At 44.9% G+C, this 16,355-nt stretch overlaps 1 protein-coding gene across 7 annotated transcripts in view; it reads right to left on the bottom strand.

Annotated features, from left to right (window-relative positions):
- CTBP1 (C-terminal binding protein 1) overlaps positions 1-16,355 on the bottom strand; it is a 2,306,313-nt gene that overhangs the window by 1,184,041 nt on the left and 1,105,917 nt on the right. The window lies entirely within an intron of this gene.

Genomic DNA, 16,355 nt, shown 5'->3' with positions numbered 1-16,355 from the left:
TTCGCTGCGCAACTAGCATGAATTCACTGAAAAATAGGGCATCCTCTCGTAAAAGTCACGGCATCCATTTTAGTTACGGCATCCATCTTGTTTCGTGCCCTCACATAGTCAATGAACGGAAGATGACCCCGGCGGGATCACCTTGTTAAGGACACGTAAGCTCGAGCCCGAGAAAGGCTGACGATGCGTGACTAGGCAGAATCAAGCTGCCTCCCTTGCCTGAGGCCAGTCCTGCTATACTGGTTCTCGTGTCCGTTGTCCTGACTGAAAAGGCAGAAGACGATTGCCCTGCCCGTTTATGATCCATAAACACCTCTTATCCTACGTTTCAATCCTTTGCACCTGGCTCTGCTCCTTTCCTTCTGGGCTTTTACAATGGGGAGGTTACGATTTTTATGACGGGGAGGATCAAGTAAAGAATGAAGAACTGACAAGAGAGCCTGATCGAATACCGAAAACCTACAGCTAATCATTGTTTGATATTTATTTATTATCTGTTTGGGATACCGGGTTGGGCATGAGAAATATTCGTGTAATGTTGCCCCAAGACATTTTTCTTGTATTTAAGAAACGACCCACTTAATGCAATTCGAACAGTCTCCTAGATTCTGCCTCTGTGTGGTTCCTATGATTTCTGTGTCCCTGCAGTAAATAAACCTTGGTCTTTGACGCCGCCATCGAGAAGCCCGTGTCTCTGTTTATTTGTGCACCGGGACAGGGGGAACTCAGGGGTTTTCGGGTGTTGTTTCCCTGACACCTCTGGACTCTTAAAAGTCCAGAACCTCAAATTGGCGCCCAACGTGGGGCGACGTCATCCGGTACCGGTCCAAAGCCTGAAAAGTTCGAGAAGTTTCGTGTGAAGATTCCGGAGGGAGGTACCCCGCTTCATCGATCCCTGCATGTCGTAAAAGTGGCCCGACGATCTCTTCCACGAGGGTTCTCGTTCCCAGACGGCTACAGAGGACCGCTTCCTTGACTGTCGCCCTGTCTTGGACCCGAGGTGCAGACCTTAGTACGGTGAGACGTAGACGGGTTCTCCTTGGTGACGTCTTCCACATTTCAGTTAAGTATTAAGTGGGTTGTGCTCAGTTTGGTTATTTGGATACGTTTGTTTTGGATTTGTAGATTATCATTGGTTGCTCTTGTTAAGATAATCTTTGTATTTGGTATTGGTTCATTTTGGTAGGCCTAAGTTCTCTGCACATTTTGGTTGGAATTTGTCTTTGTAGTCATGACTAAGGGTAGCAACTGTTTTTTGTCCTGGTTACGTTGCAACGGGGATTCACAGTTGGAGGATTCGTGTTCGGTTCCTCCGATTGGGACTCCTACATATGAGCTCTATTGTAAACATGGTGTGGGTCCTATTAGGTATAATGAAGTATGGGTCCGTTATACCAAGAAAGATGGTGTCCTTAGTTGGCCACCGCATGGTAGTTTCGAAACGGAAATTCTAGATAATTTAGAAATGAAGTTGTTCAAGAAAAAAGCCCGGCCGGCAATGTTTGATTCTTTTCGCGTATGGCGCAAAGAAGCCAAACAGAGAGAAATTAGGAAAACAAAGAAAGAACAGAAACAGAAAGGGTTGACTTTAATGGAGTCTGCTAGGCAGCTGCATGTCAACGAGACCGAGAAAGCAATGGAGATGGAGAATAGAAAACATAATTTAGCGATTGATAAATGTTACCCTGTATTGCCATCATGTCCTGCTAAGCCGATAGAGGACCCTGAAAAGGATCCCCTGTTGTCTTACCTGTTGAGTTCACCTCCACCGTATGCACAGGGTATTACAGCACCACAGTTACTACCTGTTGCACAGCCAGCTGCTGGTCAGCCTGGAATAGGTGCTCCACTTCCTTTGAATCCAGCTCCTGTCTTTCCCGTGATCAATGATCCTACGGCACCCCCTCTTCCTGGGTCGCCTATTCCGCCTTTGCCTATCGTTTCGCAAACTGCTTTACCTACTACTCCTACCCTTACTATTTCATCTGCTTCAGCTGCCCTGTCCCCAAGCCCTGTCATTCTGACTCAGCTTTCCGTTCGTCGGAAAATAACCGACTCTGTAACTAATATCTTAACTCCTCTCTACAGGTCCTTAATTGGGACCCCCGTTTCTGACTCTATACAGAGACGTAGCCAGCTTCCTGGTCCCGAGGAACGAGAGACGTTAGATTCGACAGCTCTTAGGTGGATGTCGAAAGCTGCGAAGTATGATGCACGAAGAGTGTTAGACACATTTATGCAGTGGAATGAACCAACTCAACGTTATGTTTTTGACGTGATGTGTTCTCTTGTGCGTGAGGAATGGGAAGATGATGACTTAGATACAGTCCCCTCTGATTTAATAAATATTCAGCAGAAATTCGCCGCAGGAATGGTGATAGGTCCAGAATTAGGGAGAGCGATAGAATTAATTTTAGCTTATAGGGATGAGTCCCCTTTTCGGGTGACAAGAGACCCTGATGGTACACCGATAACTAGGAAAAGACGAGGTCAGTATCCGATGAGAGAAGTTCCGCCCATATGGCGCGAAGCAGTTGCCGCTGATGGGAACTTGGGTATTGCAGCCGCTCCAGCACAATTCCAGAGAGTGTGGATACACATTCCTTGGAAACGGGCTGACGTATTAGCAGTAAAACAAGCATTACCAGACCCTCGTAAAAATCCTGCTGGTTATTACAAAGAATTAACACAGACAGTCCAAGCGTGTATCATGAATTTGGCAGACATTGAAATGCTATTTGGTAATGTAGTGCCACAGCCTATATGGGCCAAGATTCGGCAAGAGAACCACCCAGTCGCCTTAGGAGGTGATTGGCCAGCTATCGTAGCGGCAGACGCACAGCAGGTTGGTGGAGCTAAACCTGAACCTCTGATTGCTGACTTACCTGGCAGAATAATTAATCTGATGAAAATGCTGATGCCAGCGTCACGAGTAAATTGGGATAAACTATCAGCATGCAAGCAGAAGAAGGACGAAAGCGTCTCTGACTTCTTCACTAGATTTGAAGAGACCTTCGTAGACCACAGTGGGCAAGATATGAGTCCCGAGGGAGGTCAGAGGTTGTTTGTTGATAAGTTCGTGTTTAATTTACTACCTGAGCTTAGTAATAAGTTAAAGGATTCTGAAAGTGCATGGGCAGTGTCGACGACAGCACAGATACTTGCAACTGCTCAGTATTACGAGAATAGAGAGAAAGAAGAGAAGGAAAAATCAGAAAAGAAAACGAAAGATTTAAAAACCAAAGTTCTTTTGCAACAGGCATATCCGCCTCGTTCGAATCAGTCAGATTCACAGCAGCGGCCCCAGTTTCAGCAGCAGCCACAATTCCAGCAAGGGACGGCCCAGAGATTTAATTATAATTTTCCCCGACAACAGTTAGCATGGAATCAGTGTGCTTATTGTAAAAAGGAGGGTCATTATAAGAATGAGTGTCCAGTACTACACCCACAAACTAGTGGTGTCCCAGCTCAGAGAGGTAATGTTGGGTTTATGCAAGCTCCTAGAGGTAGAGGGCGTGGTACGATGACACCACAGACTGATCGCCAATCGAATTATTTCGACCAGCGAAATATACAACCTACGCAGCTAGGTAGATCTCCAAAGTATCATGTTGAAGATTACTATGATCATAATGAAGAGATTCAAAGAAGCGAGCAATAGGACAGCCGCAGGCAGAGAGAGGGAGTAGTATCAGTTCCAGTTGATCAGAGTGGACCTTATGTCACAGTAGTTACATCAGGCGTGGTCGAACCGTTTCTGTTGGATACTGGTGCGGCAAAAAGTTCAATCATGCGTGCGAAACTCCCTGGCGCACCTCTGTCCGGCTTAACGAACACTTCAGTAGGTTTCTCAGGCGCCCCTGTTCACAATCCTGTGTCCAGTCCTTTATCTATCACTGTTGGGCCATGCGAGCTAGAAGCACCCCTCATCTTAACAACCGGTTGTAATGAGAATCTGCTTGGTTTAGATCTGTTGAAACGCCTGCATGCGACACTGTACTGTTCTCCTTCAGGAGTACAGCTCACATTAGGTAAAGGAGTCATCTCCCCGATGTACATGTCGATGGACAAGCTCCCACCGGAGCTGCGTTCTCTCCCTGATACTCTTTGGGCAACTGGTCCCAACGATGTAGGCCTCTTGGAAATTCCCCCTTACGTGGTAAGTTTAAAAGCGAATGTTAAATTTCCACGAATCCCACAGTATCGGATTTCAAATGAAGGTGAACAAGCACTCTTGCTGATTGTAAAAGACTTGATACAGAAAGATGTGATAGAGGAAACTAGAGGAAACGTCTGCAATAGTCCTGTTCTGCCGATTCTGAAATGAACTGACCCTTCCAAACCTCCAATCTACAGATTTGTGATTGACCTCAGAGAGGTAAATAAAATTGTGATTCCACAGTTCCCAGTGGTACCAGATATCACTGCATTATTGACGTTGATTCCTGCATCGGCATCATGGTTTACGGTGATCGACTTGAAAAATGCATTCTTCAGCATTCCCATAGCAGAAGAAAGTAGAGACATTTTTGGTTTCTCCGTAGGAGGACGCAGTTTCAGATTCAAACGCGCTCCACAAGGTTATTGTGAAAGCCCTTCAGTTTATAGCCAAGCATTAAAAAGTCAATTAGACGCTCTTGTACTTCCTCATGGTGTTGCTCTGATCCAATACGTGGACGATCTTTTACTAGCCGCTGACGACAAGGAAACTTGCAAAGCAGCTACTATTTCTTTATTGCGTCATTTATCAGACTTACATCACAAGGTGTCACCTTCTAAACTGCAATATTGTTGCCAAGAAGTGACCTACTTAGGTCATCTTTTGTCAAAGGAGGGAAGAAGGTTGACCCCAGAGAGAATCAAAGCAATTTCGCAGATGACTGTACCAAGCACACAAAGAGAAGTGCGTGCGTTTTTGGGTATTACGTCATACTGTAGGCAATGGATCCCAAATTTTTCTCTCATGGCAAAACCGTTGGTAGCCCTGACTGGAAAAGGTGTTCCGAGCCCTTTGCCATGGTCTGATGAATGTCAACAGAGCTTCTCCGACTTACGTGACGCGCTGTGTTCAGCTCCTGTGTTGGGTACTCCTGACTACAGTAAGCCGTTTACACTATATGTCCATGAAAGAGAAGGTTGTGCATTAAGTGTATTAACACAACAATTTGGCGACAAACAGCGGCCTTGTGCGTACTTTTCATCCACATTAGATCCGGTAGCCAGAGCATTGCCAAGTTGTTTAAGAGCCACGGCAGCAGCCGCAGTGTCTATTCGACAGTCTGCTGGACTAGTCATGAACAACATGTTAGTAGTCATGGTTCCACATGCTGTGGATACACTCATGAATCGAACGAAAACTCAGCACCTCACCAGTGCTAGATTATCAGGCTATGAGCTGACGCTTTTGGCAAGTCACATTCAGATCAAGCGATGTAACATATTGAATCCAGCAACACTGTTGCCGACTACTCAGGAGTCGAGTGATTCAGAGCCCCATGATTGTTGTTTCAGAACGGAGGAAGAGACAAAAGGTAGAATTGATTTAAAAGATACTCCGTTATCAGACCCAGACGGCACGTTATATGTCGATGGGTCCTGTTTTAAACTACAGAATGGTGATGTGACGGCCGCGTATGCAGTTACGACTTTGAGTACGATTGTTGAGACTGCAAGAGTGAGTCAGAATTCTGCCCAAGCAGCAGAATTAATTGCATTGACAAGAGCGTGTGTTTTAGCTGAGGGAAAGAGAGTGAATGTGTTTACTGATCGCCAGTACGCCTTCGGCGTTGCCCACAATTTTGGGCGTCTCTGGAGAGAAAGAGGTTTTCTCACGTCCCATGGAACTAAGATCCAACATGGACAGTTAGTCAACGATCTATTAGAATCCCTGACCCTACCGAATGAAGTTGCGATTGTGAAGTGCAGTGCACATCGAAAGATTACGGATGATGTTGGCCGAGGGAATGCGTTTGCTGATGAGGTCGCTAAAGAAACGGCCAAGAACATGACGAGCCGAATGTACGTTGCAGCGTCTGCAAGATGGATTGCTGAATCAGGAATGTGTGAGAATACGATTGACAGTGTGAAAGCAATCCAGAATGAAGCAACTGAAAATGAGAAGAATGAATGGAAGGAGAAAACGGGTAAAATGGATCCAAGTGGATGTTGGATTGATCTGTCTGAGCAGCAACGTTGGATGTTACCTGATGCGTATGTACTTGCGGTAGTCACGATGGCGCATGGAGCGGCGCACATCAGTTCGAAAGGGATCTGTAAAATGTTAGCTCCAGTATGGAAGAATGATGGAATTACTAAGTGTGCGGAAAGAGTGGTGAAAAACTGCATGGTATGCCTGATGCATAATCCTGGCAAGGGAACCCCAACCCCAACTGGTCATTTTGCTCCCCCTTCTTGTCCCTTTGAAGTGATTCAATTGGATTATATCCACATGGACAGGTGTAACAATCTTAAGTATGTCCTAGTGGTAGTATGTGCCTTTTCAAGATGGATTGAGGCATACCCATTAAAGGATAACACTGCCATGTCCACTGCCAAAATCCTCCTCAAAGAATACTTCCCTAGGTATGGCATGCCACGGATTGTTTGGTCAGACAACGGAAGTGAGTTTGTAGGGAAAGTTATGAAGAGTGTGTGTGCAGGTCTAGGAATTGTACAAAAATTCCACAGTGCGAATCATCCACAGTCAGCAGGTTTGGTGGAAGGGTACAATGGCACCCTGAAGCTGAAGCTTGCGAAAATTCAAGCTTCCACTGGTCTCTCTTGGCCAGACGCCCTGCCTCTAGCTTTACTGTCCACCAGAGCGACTGTACACTCTCGAGTAGGGCTTAGCCCATATGAGATTGTGTTCGGCCGCCCTGCTAATGTTTGGGGAGTCCCTAGGCCAAAGGAATTCAAACAGATAGAATACCCAATGTTGATTGATTACCTTCATGATCTGACTGCTAAACTGAGCCTTATTCATCAACAGGTATTTGAATCCTTGCCTAAACTGCCGGAGAGTCCAGGTCATACGTTGAAACCCGGCGACCAGGTTGTAGTACGGAACTTTGAACGTACTCGAAACCTTCAGCCAAGATTCGTGGGCCCGTTCCAGGTCCTCCTCGTAACCAGAACTGCAGTACGCCTAGCTGGCAGGAAAAATTGGGTGCACGCCAGCCATACGAAGCGTGTCCCTCTTCCACTCCCGTATGACAACTGGGTTAGACAGGGAATTGGTGTATCCGAGATAGAACCTGTTCCTAGGCACATCCCTTTCAGTGATGCAGAGTACCTAACGGACCATCCACGAACTAAAACACAGAACTTTGGCACCTCAGCAGAAACCGCTCTTTTGAATCCTGAACCGAGTATTGTACAAAGTGAACACTTGTCACCTGTGGAATCGAACATTTCTGCACCTGTGGACCAGCTATTTCAAGACCAAACAAGACCTGGAAAGTACAGATATAATCTACGTTCTCATGTGATGAACTGATGACATTGCATTATTACATTTCTGTTTGATAACTGTAAAACTGTTTTGATCGTATTGCATCCCGTACAGTCAGGAAGTTTGCTTTTATTTTTGCTATCCTCTTCCCTTGACGTCTGGGTTACCGTAGGGTCGTAACGTGTGCCTTGTTTTAATTTACAGGGAATCAGACATTAGGTCGGTTTCTTCTGTTTGTCTTGGGAACTCCCAGGATAAACAGAGGTAAGTTTTTAACAGGTACAAACCATCCGTTGCGAACGGTTGTAGAAGATGGAGCTTCCTGAATTACGACGGGTTAAAGTCATAAATGTGCACAAGACAAAATTATATGACCTATTGTATAGTAAATGTTTCCTAATGCAATGTGCCCTGACACTTCTGATTGTTTTTATAACTCTGGTAGGCGGAATTATTTTTGGTATTCAATTGATCTTTGCACCTGTTACGTCTACAGTATCTCCCCATATTTCTGTTTCCCCGACTATTGGTTCTATTCATTCTTTTCATCCTTTTCCTGCCCACGAGCAAGCTCGACGCTCTGAGTTTATAAATAACACTTTCATTCAGCTCTTGCACCAACATCAACTAGTGGTTAACACAACAAACTGCTGGGTATGTGGCCTGATACCACATACCATGGACAAGGGCATCCCTTATTTGGTTCTGCCTTTCAGTTATAATGGATCATTCTGGGCATTTCAGACCATGTTCGCCTATGCTCTAGAGACCTACCCTCCACGACCTCCGCGTTCCACCCGGTATAACTCTGCTAATAGAGCCTTGGTAAAAGGAATCACTGATATGGTGAGAGATGTCAATAATACTCCGTACATTCCCAAGGATGAGTTGCGAGTTTACATGGGGTGGAACATTACAGAATATGGCATTACTCTGGGTGAGAACAAACGTAAGAGCTCAACTCCGATCTGGGTCGTACCCCACCAAGGTCAGGTCTGTTTGCAAGGAAATTGGAGGAATCCGAAAGCTCGACTAGGGAAGAGTGACTGCATTGAAACATACGTGTTCCCGTCACAATCTTCCCCTGCATTCTTAGCCGCTAAGGGTACCTATTTTGTTTGTCAAGACAGAGCATATACATGGCTGCCCGCTGACTTCTCAGGCTCATGTTATATCGCTCAACTGTTACCTCCGACATACACTGCTGCACCGGACTATCACAAAACGAGAGTTGTGAGAGGTGTATTCAGTAAAGAGGATACTGCTGGCCAAGAAGCAGGAGACTTTTTCAAAGGTTTCCTCCCGTTCTGGGGGCCTATGGTCAACAGTAGAAACCTGCGTCAACTAACACGAGTAGTTGAATCCACCATTATCGAAACTACAGGTGCCCTTAGTAACCTGACAGCTGAGCTTCAAGCGGATCGCCTCATGACGTTACAGAACCGTATGGTTCTTGATGTGTTACTTGCAGATGTATGCAAGATGATCCAAGCAAGTTGCTGCGTTTTTATCCCAGATAATGCGCCAACAGTATACAAGGCCATCTCTAAGTTACACAAAATCTCCGACTCCATTCACGTAGAGGAAGGTGACTGGTCACTAATGGGATGGTTCTGGAATCTGTTATCTGCATGGGGGTGGAAGGTTCTAATGGTCATTGGTGTTACGTTAGTATTTTTATTTTCGTGCTGTCTCATTATTCAGTGTGGCCCTGCCTTATGTAGCGTTTGTGTTTCATCGTGCGTAAGAAGACCACCTGTTTTCAGAGATGCACCACGAGAAAGAGTAATGCTACAACAACATATCAGTGACCTAATGAACATAGAAATGGACTCTGACATAGAGTGAGTTATTGCCTATGTAAGGGCAAAAGGACGGTCTGAGGTTCTGTAGCGATCCGAACCCGTGAATTCGGTATCGTATTACTGACACGATTTTGGTACCAATGAACCGCAAATGATCCATTGTATACATGACAGTGTTTTCGCTGCGCAACTAGCATGAATTCACTGAAAAATAGGGCATCCTCTCGTAAAAGTCACGGCATCCATTTTAGTTACGGCATCCATCTTGTTTCTTGCCCTCACATAGTCAAAGAACGGACGATGACCCCGGCGGGATCACCTTGTTAAGGACACGTAAGCTCGAGCCCGAGAAAGGCTGACGATGCGTGACTAGGCAGAATCAAGCTGCCTCCCTTGCCTGAGGCCAGTCCTGCTATACTGGTTCTCGTGTCCGTTGTCCTGACTGAAAAGGCCGAAGACGATTGCCCTGCCCGTTTATGATCCATAAACACCTCTTATCCTACGTTTCAATCCTTTGCACCTGGCTCTGCTCCTTTCCTTCTGGGCTTTTACAATGGGGAGGTTACGATTTTTATGACGGGGAGGATCAAGTAAAGAATGAAGAACTGACAAGAGAGCCTGATCGAATACCGAAAACCTACAGCTAATCATTGTTTGATATTTATTTATTATCTGTTTGGGACACCGGGTTGGGCATGAGAAATATTCGTGTAATGTTGCCCCAAGACATTTTTCTTGTATTTAAGAAACGACCCACTTAATGCAATTCGAACAGTCTCCTAGATTCTGCCTCGGTGTGGTTCCTATGATTTCTGTGTCCCTGCAGTAAATAAACCTTGGTCTTTGACGCCGCCATCGAGAAGCCCGTGTCTCTGTTTATTTGTGCACCGGGACAGGGGGAACTCAGGGGTCTTCGGGTGTTGTTTCCCTGACACCTCTGGACTCTTAAAAGTCCAGAACCTCACATCCTCCCTAGCTCGTGAGGCGAAAAGGCCCGTATACCCCAGGAGGACTCGCTTAAAAACTACTGTCATAAGTAAAAAGTAAAGGCAGCTTCCAGTGATTCAATCTGGTGTGGCTGCCTGGGACCCTTGGGATTTTATTTGCAGGCGACTGGGCTACTTACTGGTTATTAAATTAGGCCCATTATTTGAGTGTCTTTCCAACATCGAGCCCCTCTTAAACTCTACAAGTAATAAGCTCTCACCCCATCAAAGGAGCAACCTTGGGCAGCTGAGGGTAAACAAATTTACCCTACTCCACTGGGCTCTTCATAAAAGTCTAGTGTCCGTGGACAAGGGGATAAGGATGATGCCGCCACCAGGACTGCTCCTGCCCTCCCTTTAAAGCCTACTATCCTAACCTCGGCACAGACTCAGATGACAAAAAGGCTAACAACGAAGGCTGGGGACACATGGACTGATGTTGGGGCACACTCTTGCCCAATCTCTATTCCTGTAATCAATCTGCCCCTTGCGTATTGCCCCTATGTGATTATTCTTGCTCATGTCCCTACCCTTACCACACGTGTCCCTGAGGATATACCGATCTCATAAAAATACATTGGATTTACAAATATGCTGGTTCACCCTGTAATTTCCATGAGCAAATCCTTCTTGTGTGTAAGGGGTGGGGGTGATTAGGTTATTGCCTCATCGATTTCAGGGCGGCAGGATGGTAATGGTAGAGGAAATGTTGTTACAGGCAATGTTAGGTTTGTCATATACTGGCTCTAGATAGATTCTTCCGTTGTTTTTTTTTTTTTATATAGACATATGGCACCTTTTCCACTTGCTGCGGGTGCTTAGCAATCTGCACATCGACCTCATCATCTGGACCATCCCCTGCGAGCGAACAGGTATGTGTTCCATGCAAATCTAGAGAGCATTGACTGACTTGGTAAGACTGCATGTGTTCCCGGCAAGTCCATGAATGGATGGGAGGGGGGAGGGGGGGACTTGGATGTAGATATAGCTTTACCTCTATCATCTCCTATAAGACTAATTAACTCATCCCGAAGTGTATCTGGTCTGCCCGCTGTTTTCGTCGCTGGCCATGGTTGCCTCTCCCCGCTCTTTGTATCATGTTTGGGGGCGAACTCTGCCCTGGTTTTTTGTCACAATCTGTCCCGGGGCCTGGATTGAACATTGGGACCTGAAATTTTCAATCTTGATATGGCAATAATGGTGAAAGCACCTCAGCCGTCTCAGTTAATCATGGGGACAGACAGGGGTGTGTGCTTGCCCCAATTTCATTCCTGCTTTACATTGATGAGCTTGAATCTGTCCTGGTAAATGTGGGGGCTGACGTGCAATAACCCCATTCCGGCTCTCCTTTACACGGACGATGCCGTGCTACTGGCCAGGACTGCAAATGGCTTGTAGCAGCTGATTACATTCTTTGTGGGCTTTATGGAGAAGCGAGACCTGCAGACTAATCTCTCAAAAACATACATGATATGCGGACCAAAAAATACCAAAACGCACAGCATTTGCATAAGTGGGAGATCCATTGCTAGAATGAGCCAGTTCACTTATTTTGGGGTGATGTTCGATGAGGTCTGTTCATGGCCCCTATGTGTTTATTTTAGTGATGGTAGCCAGTATTTTTGCAATTGGATCGATCTTCTCTTTAGCTACTACTTCGAGGGCAAGCCTATTTTCCCTATTTTTGAAATTTACAGGAGGAAGTGCCTGCCTTCCCTACCATATGGTGCAGGCATATAGTGATACAGGGACGACACAAGGGCACAGGCGGAAGAGAACAGAGTCTGTTGAAGGGTCTTCGGTGTTCCTCCGTCCACTTCCCATTTTATAGTCCATCAGGAGCTGGGCCTAGACTGAAGATCACAAACTTTCTACCTTATTACTATATGCTCTATCTGGCTAAATGAAGAGGCTGACATTAAGCGTCTTCTGTCAGACTGTCTCTCGTGTCACCATGGTTCTCGTGTCACCTGGCTTAGATACATTAGAAAGATCACTCTTGCCTTAGGCTGCCCCCACATTTTAACCACCCTAGAAGCATTACCAAGAAGGATAACGGGTGGATAAAGGATTGCTTTCGCTCTTATAGAATGGCCCACAGAGAGAGGGAGGAATTAATGAAACCATCTGTCAGATTTCTGTCTTGCCCTAACAGTGGATACTGTAGCTCCCTACTTAGCTATTGGGAATGGAGGCTATTGCCCCACCTTTGACTTCAATCCTTAATGCGGTCATTACCTCTGGCCAGTATCCCACTGCATGGAAACCTGCAGTGGTTAAACCTCTTTTAAAGAAGCCGTCTTTGGACCCTGCAGAACTAAAAAACTACCGGCCTATTTCCCTGTTACCTGTCCCAGCAAAAATCTTGGAGAATCATCTGAACCTCCATCTTAGTACCTATTTGGATTATCATCAGTTGCTCGATGGCTCACATGGGTTCAGAAGTGAGCACAGTACTGAGGCGGCGTTAACCGCTGTTTTTAACAACATACAACAGGTTGGCGCTGGTCATACCACCTTACTGATCCTTCTGGACCTGATGGCAGCCTTCGATACCATCTCTCCCCTAAGATTGGCTGAGAGGCTCCGGGAAATAGGGATTGAGGGCTCTGCCCTTAATCTGCTTACCTCCTATCTCATGGAACAAAGAGTCAAGATGGGCCAATTCTTCTCCGCTCCTAAACAGTTGTTTTGTGGAGTACCCCTGGGATCCTCATCGAGTCCTACCTTTTTTTAATATTTATGTAGCCCCGCTTGCTAGGGTTGTAAGATCTTGCGGCCTTGAAGTGTTATCCTACGCTGATGACACTCAAATCATGATTACCATTATTGAGTGTCGAAGAGTCAGCAGCAAACTTTAAAAACTGCATGCAGGCGGTGGCTTCATGGATGGTGGAAAACTATCTAAGACTCAATGGGGATAAGACTGAGATTTTAATTTTTGGAGATTTGGTCTGAGGCCTGGTGGCCAAATATGCTTGTATCTTGCCCTCGCCCTGACCTCAGTGCCAACAATCTAGGCATCATAGTGGACACCTACCTCTCTCTGGGCCCCCAAATAAATAGAACAGTGTCTGTTTCGGGATGAATAGGACTCTCAAAAAGATCTTTCAATTCCTATCCCTCCCCTCCCGGAAACAGGCAGTGTTGGCCCTTGTGCTGTCTAGATTAGATTACTGAAAAGCCCTTTATGTAGGAATGGCCAGGCTGGTGTCGGGACTCCCCAAATTCCACTCTGTATCGGCTACCATCAGAAGCCTGCACTGGCTTCCATTGGGTTGGAGAATTGTGTTTAAAGCCCTGTGCCTGGTGCACAAGGCCTTCTACAATATGGGGTCAGAAGGCATTGAAAAACTGTTTCGGAGATATATCCCTGGCAAGCAGCTAAGATCTGCCAGCAAGAATCTGGTGACAGTTTCTAGGTTCAAGATATCCAGATGGAGGGTAGGGGAGGGGAAGGGGGAGGCTTTTTCGCTGGCTGCAGCCAACTTGTGGAATTCCCTCCTTCAATTTCAGCTCTGGAAACTCATTCCTCGTTCCGTAAGGCGTTGAAGACCTGGCTCCTCACCAGCTTGAATCTGTAAGCCCTTTTACCTATGGATATACTTGATCTTGATCCCTTTCCGCAGCGCCTTGATGCCCCTGGGCTAAGTTCGCGCTTTATAAAGCTTAATTCATTCATTCATTCATCCATTCATCGTACAGAATTCCTGGGAACGGGTGCTCTTAATGCGATTTCGAACCGGCTCTATCAGATGGCTTTTGTGTTTCCCCCAGGGCCGATTTGCACATGCTGATATTTTATTATGTCCTTATGAGGAGACCTCACCTCAGTCATTGCTGCACCTTGTATTTCTGTAAGTTGTATGCCCCCTTGACCAAACAGTATTTGATTCCATTATTACGAAACCAAAAGATAAGGTGATGTGGAGCCGTCCTTATTTTACTTCCGCAACTCTGGTGTCACTTGTGACGTAAAAAAGGTGGTTCTTTTTTTAAAAGAATGCACTTCGGTTCTGAAAGTCAACGTTATTTTAATAATGATTTTTTATTGGGCATGAGCTGCTTGATTTGGCTATTTTTATTAATTTTAACATGTTGGTACTTATACAACTGGTACTTGATGTATTTAACCGTTTTTTAGGGTTCTGGCATCTTTACTTTGACATCTGATGCACTTTATTTAATGCCTTTTATTTACCCTTTTTTAGCCCTTTTTATTGCTGAAATTGTATATTGTATCTTATGAGGTCTTCTTTTATGATCCATTATTATATGTTCGAATATAAGATGAGACTTCTCTGTGACTTGGGCTTTACGGTCAATAAGGAGAAGAGTCATAGGGTGCAGAAGATGTCCCTTAATCAAGACCGAAAACCACAACTTCACCTGCCAATCATCCATGTACAGAAGCACATGAACTGCTGGTTTCCAAAGTGAACGTGCCACAACCACCAGTACTGTTGTAAAAACATATGGTGCAGTCGTTAGGCATATTAGAGGAAAATGCACAGATCGTGCTGCCACCCCCACAGTGAACGTCAGGTAATTCCTTTCGGCATGGACAATTGTAGCTTCAGCATCTGCAAGGGAAAAAATTGGTAGATGAAAATCTCTTGTTTTGAGGGCCAGCAGGTCTGGGCTCAGGCACAACAGTCTTACTTATACTGCCCAATGAATAGGTTCAAGAAATAAAGGCTGAGGATGGGTCTCATACCTCCATCCTTCTTGGGACTATAAAGTAAATGGCACATTATTTCATGCTCCGTTCTGCTAGGGGCACCACCACTATGGCAAGATAGTCTGCCATCAAAATTGATGTATGTACTAGGGAGAATGTGCTGGAGAAAAGAGGGCGTTCGGGATGGGAGGACAAAAAAGGTAGGGGATAGCCCTTGCGGACTAGCTGAAAAATTGCAGACCCTCCCCTACACGTCAAGATTGTGGCTAAGAGGGGGAGGAGTCACAGAGGTTTTAAGGCAGCAGTTGGTAGAAGACGATAGGGACTGGATCTGTTGCGGTTGTTGGTGATGGTGTGTCCTAGATCAACCCAAGGATTGGCTTCAAATATTGTTGCCACCAGGACTGTTGTTCCCAGGATTAGTCATGACATTTCCAGTACTGTTGGGGTATTTGCCTTGCATGTTGATTATTAACATGGCACATTGCTTGGTGCAACTAAATAGAAGAAATATTTGTTACGAAACAATAGGCATAAATTTAAGGTAGTGAATAATGGTCTGCGCTGGAGATGTCATTTTGAGGAAGCTAGCCAGTCATCTGTTTATGACGTATGCATATACTGAGGAACTTTGGGATGGATTTGTTTTGGAAAACCAGATGACTTCAGGTGTGCGTGCAACCAAAGAAACTGTTTATTTATTTTATTAGGTGAATGCAGTGTATACATTTCCATCCAGCACCAAAATTTAAAATGACAATCTATACAGGGGAAAAAATAATACTGGGAAAATGAAAGTTGGTGAGAAGACTGGCAGCTGAAGAATGTATTAAAGAAATGTATTATCTAGCCAATAAGAAGCAAATCATGCTTAGATTAAGGGATAGTTTAAAAAAAAAAATGGTCAAAATCCATTAGATAAGTAATTGTTTTTCCTTCTCTTTTATATGTTAGTCAAGGTACATAAAACCTTGATTTTTTTTACATATTTTATGGTAAATAAATCAGTAAGCTGCAATAGCTACTTCTTTGATAAGTAGTTCTTCGATATGCTGCAACACAAAGTGACAAACTCACAGCTCTGATAAAATAGACATATTTAATGTAGAATCTTTAGAAGTGTAAAATAAGATAGGCTATTCTTGTTGCAGCATTGTGTTGATCGATTGATACTAAAGTTCTATAATGTATCGATTACAAACAGAAATTCAATTAATAAGTGTTAGTCCAGCATGGTACTGAGAAAAGATAGCATGAGGAGAGCGGTGAAGAATAGTCTGCATAAACTTAGTCTTCATAAAAGAGGCAAACAAATGCAAATCAATGATCACAGTGACTGGCCACCTATTCGTTGACGTTTAATAACTTGTGAGGAGGGCAGGTCATTCATATTACCACAGAAGTTTTACCATTTAAGCAGAAAGGAACAAGAA

The sequence above is a fragment of the Triturus cristatus genome, chromosome 2_2 (genome assembly GCF_964204655.1).
Source record: "Triturus cristatus chromosome 2_2, aTriCri1.1, whole genome shotgun sequence".
NCBI lineage: Eukaryota > Metazoa > Chordata > Amphibia > Caudata > Salamandridae > Triturus > Triturus cristatus.
The sequence above is the reverse complement of the archived record's forward strand: the minus strand, read 5'-3'. Positions and strand labels throughout refer to the sequence as shown.